This window comes from Taudactylus pleione, unplaced genomic scaffold, assembly GCF_031769625.1.
Source record: "Taudactylus pleione unplaced genomic scaffold, aTauple2 ptg000393l, whole genome shotgun sequence".
In the NCBI taxonomy this organism is placed as follows: domain Eukaryota; kingdom Metazoa; phylum Chordata; class Amphibia; order Anura; family Myobatrachidae; genus Taudactylus; species Taudactylus pleione.
In genome coordinates, this window is record NW_028284794.1 from 3779088 (window position 1) to 3783918 (window position 4831).

Genomic DNA, 4831 nt, shown 5'->3' on the forward strand with positions numbered 1-4831 from the left:
ACTATACTAGAAACTAATTACCAAGATTGTTATCTACTTCAGTAATGTGATTATACCTCAAACTGATACCTATATCACTAGCACATAGTCATTAAATAACTCACATTCTTATCAGTTCTCATAATTATTATGCAAAAAATATCCAGTTTAGAGAAAATGTTACTTGAAGGCCAACTCTAAATGTCTGTAATGTAACAATACATTTAAAAGCAATGATCTTTTCTGGATCAATTTTGGATCACTACCATCACTTGTCTATTTTAACAATACATTTAGTACCAATTTGATTTTATGGATGACTTTTTCCATTCAAATGACCTATACTGTGATGCATAAAAATTCTAAACTAAAGGAAAAACCACCAGACATATCTTTTTGTTTTGTTACCAAGTATATAGACTTGTTTGCTTGACAAATACCTAATTCAAGGTTTAGTATAAGCAGATGATCTATTTACAATATCACCCACCAGAAAAATCTACTGAATCAGTTTTAACAAGAGACCTCGTGGCGCAACGGTAGCGCGTCTAACTCCTGTTCAGGAGGTTGCGTGTTCAAATCACGGCGGGGTCAGTTATCATTTTGAAGATAAAATGCTCTATTCTGCCAAAAAAATTCTATACAAGAAACTAAATACCAAGATAGTTGTCTACTTTCAATAATGCGATTATAGCTCAAACTGATACCTATATCACTAGCATAGGGTCATTAAATATCTCACCGTCTAATCAGTTCTCATAATTATAATACTAAAAATATCCAGTTTAGATTAAACTTTACTTGAAGGCCAACTCTAAATGTCTGTAATGTAACAATACATTTAAAAGCAATTAGCTTTTCTGGATCAATTTTGGATCACTACCGTCCCTTGTCTTTTTTAGAAATACATTTAGTACCAATTTGATTTTTTGGATGACTTTTTCCATTCAAATGACCTATACTGTGATGCATAAAAATTCTACACTAAAAGAAAAACCACCAGACATATCTTTTTGTTTTGTTACCAAGGATGTAGGCTTGTTTACTTGACAACTACCTAATTCAAGGTTTAGTATAAGCAGATGAACTATTTGTAATATAAACCACCAGAGAATCTACCAAATCAGTTATAATAAGAGGCAAGGGTAGCGCATCTCACTCAATATTAGAAGGTTGCGTGTTCAAATCACGTTGAGGTCAGTTATCATTTTGAAGATAAAATGCTCTGTTCTGCCAAAAAAATTCTATACAAGAAACTAAATACCATGATTGTTGTCTAGTTTCAATAATGTGATTATAGCTCAAACTGATACCTATATCACTAGCATAGGGTCATTAAATATCTCACCTTCTTATCAGTTCTCATAATTATAATACTAAAAATATCCAGTTTAGATTAAACTTTACTTGAAGGCCAACTCTAAATGTCTGTAATGTAACAATACATTTAAAAGCAATTAGCTTTTCTGGATCAATTTTGGATCACTACCATCACTTGTCATTTTACCAATACATTTAGTACCAATTTGATTTTATGGATGACTTTTTCCATTCAAATGACCTATACTGTGAGGCATAAAAATTCTACACTAAAGGAAAAAACCACCAGACATATCTTTTTGTTTTGTTACCAAGGATGTAGGCTTGTTTGCTTGACAACTACCTAATTCAAGGTTTAGTATAAGCAGATGAACTATTTGTAATATAAACCACCAGAGAATCTACCGAATCAGTTTTAATAAGAGGCAACGGTAGCGCATCTCACTCAAGATAAGAAGGTTGCGTGTTCAAATCTCGTCGGGGTCAGTTATCATTTTGAAGATAAAATGCTCTTTTCTGCCCTAAAATACTATACTAGAAACTAATTACCAAGATTGTTATCTACTTCAATAATGTGATTATACCTCAAACTGATACCTATATCACTAGCACATAGTCATTAAAAAACTCACATTCTTATCAGTTCTCATAATTATTATGCAAAAAATATCCAGTTTAGAGAATACGTTACTTGAAGGCCAACTCTAAATGTCTGTAATGTAACAATACATTTAAAAGCAATGATCTTTTCTGGATCAATTTTGGATCACTACCATCACTTGTCTATTTTAACAATACATTTAGTACCAATTTGATTTTATGGATGACTTTTTCCATTCAAATGACCTATACTGTGATGCATAAAAATTCTACACTAAAAGAAAAACCACCAGACATATCTTTTTGTTTTTTTACCAAGGATGTAGGCTTGTTTGCTTGACAACTACCTAATTCAAGGTTTAGTATAAGCAGATGAACTATTTGTAAAATAAACCACCAGAGAATCTACCAAATTAGTTATAATAAGAGGCAACGGTAGCGCATCTCACTCAATATTAGAAGGTTGCGTGTTCAAATCACGTCGGGGTCAGTTAACATTTTGAAGATAAAATGATCTTTTCTGCCCAAAAATACTATACAAGAAAATAAATACCAAGATTGTTGTCTACTTTCAATAATGTGATTATAGCTCAAACTGATACCTATATCACTAGCATATAGTCATTAAAAATCTCACCTTCTTATCATTTCTCATAATTATAATACTAAAAATATCCAGTTTAGATTAAACTTTACTTGAAAGCCAACTCTAAATGTCTGTAATGTAACAATACATTTAAAAGCAATTAGCTTTTCTGGATCAATTATGGATCACTGCCGTCACTTGTCTTTTTTAAAAATACATTTAGTACCAATTATATTTTAAAGATTACTTTTTCCAGTCACATGACCTATACTATGATGCATAAAAACTCTACACTGAAGGAAAAACCAGAAAACATATCTTTTTGTTTTGTTACCAAGGATGTAGACTTGTTTGCTTGACAACTACCTAATTCAAGGTTTAGTATAAGCAGATGAACTATTTGTAATATAAACCACCAGAGAATCTACCGAATCAGTTTTAATAAGAGGCAACGGTAGCGCATCTCACTCAAGATAAGAAGGTTGCATGTTCAAATCTCGTCTGGGTCAGTTATCATTTTGAAGATAAAATGCTCTTTTCTGCCCAAAAAAACTATACTAGAAACTAATTACCAAGATTGTTATCTACTTTCAATAATGTGATTATACCTCAAACTGATACCTATATCACTAGCACAGAGTCATTAAATTACTCACATTCTTATCAGTTCTCATAATTATTATGCAAAAAATATCCAGTTTAGAGAATACGTTACTTGAAGGCCAACTCTAAATGTCTGTAATGTAACAATACATTTAAAAGCAATGATCTTTTCTGGATCAATTTTGGATCACTACCATCACTTGTCTATTTTAACAATACATTTAGTACCAATTTGGTTTTATGGATGACTTTTTCCATTCAAATGACCTATACTGTGATGCAAAAAATTCTAAACTAAAGGAAAAACCACCAGACATATCTTTTTGTTTTGTTACCAAGGATATAGACTTGTTTGCTTGACAACTACCTAATTCAAGGTTTAGTATAAGCAGATGATCTATTTGCAATATAACCCACCAGAAAAATCTACTGAATTGGTTTTAACAAGAAACCTTGAGGCTCAACGGTAGCGCGTCTGACTCCAGATCAGAAGGTTGCGTGTTCAAATCACTTCGGAGTCAGTTATCATTTTGAAGATAAAATGCTCTATTCTGCCAAAAAAATTTCTATACAAGAAACTAAATACCATGATTGTTGTCTACTTTCAATAATGTGATTATAGCTCAAACTGATACCTATATCACTAGCATAGGGTCATTAAATATCTCACCGTCTTATCAGTTCTCATAATTATAATACTAAAAATATCCAGTTTAGATTAAACTTTACTTGAAGGCCAACTCTAAATGTCTGTAATGTAACAATACATTTAAAAGCAATTAGCTTTTCTGGATCAATTTTGGATCACTACCATCACTTGTCATTTTTAACAATACATTTAGTACCAATTTGATTTTTTGGATGACTTTTTCCATTCAAATGACCTATACTGTGATGCATAAAAATTCTACACTAAAAGAAAAACCACCAGACATATCTTTTTGTTTTGTTACCAAGGATGTAGGCTTGTTTGCTTGACAACTACCTAATTCAAGGTTTAGTATAAGCAGATGAACTATTTGTAATATAAACCACCTGAGAATCTACCAAATCAGTTATAATAGAAGGCAAGGTTAGTGCATCTCACTCAATATTAGAAGGTTGCGTGTTCAAATCACGTAGGGGTCAGTTATCATTTTGAAGATAAAATGCTCTTTTCTGCCCAAAAATACTATACTAGAAACTAATTACCAAGATTGTTATCTACTTCAGTAATGTGATTATACCTCAAACTGATACCTATATCACTAGCACATAGTCATTAAATAACTCACATTCTTATCAGTTCTCATAATTATTATGCAAAAAATATCCAGTTTAGAGAAAATGTTACTTGAAGGCCAACTCTAAATGTCTGTAATGTAACAATACATTTAAAAGCAATGATCTTTTCTGGATCAATTTTGGATCACTACCATCACTTGTCTATTTTAACAATACATTTAGTACCAATTTGATTTTATGGATGACTTTTTCCATTCAAATGACCTATACTGTGATGCATAAAAATTCTAAACTAAAGGAAAAACCACCAGACATATCTTTTTGTTTTGTTACCAAGTATATAGACTTGTTTGCTTGACAAATACCTAATTCAAGGTTTAGTATAAGCAGATGATCTATTTACAATATCACCCACCAGAAAAATCTACTGAATCAGTTTTAACAAGAGACCTCGTGGCGCAATGGTAGCGCGTCTAACTCCTGTTCAGGAGGTTGCGTGTTCAAATCACGGCGGGGTCA

At 31.8% G+C, this 4831-nt stretch overlaps 2 non-coding genes across 2 annotated transcripts; both read left to right on the forward strand.

Annotated features, from left to right (window-relative positions):
- The first annotated feature begins 501 nt into the window (after window positions 1-501).
- Window positions 502-573, forward strand: TRNAR-CCU (transfer RNA arginine (anticodon CCU)). The gene has a single exon. It is a non-coding gene; the product is annotated as a tRNA-Arg (tRNA).
- Window positions 574-4759: 4186 nt separating this feature from the next.
- On the forward strand, window positions 4760-4831 carry TRNAR-CCU (transfer RNA arginine (anticodon CCU)). The gene has a single exon. It is a non-coding gene; the product is annotated as a tRNA-Arg (tRNA).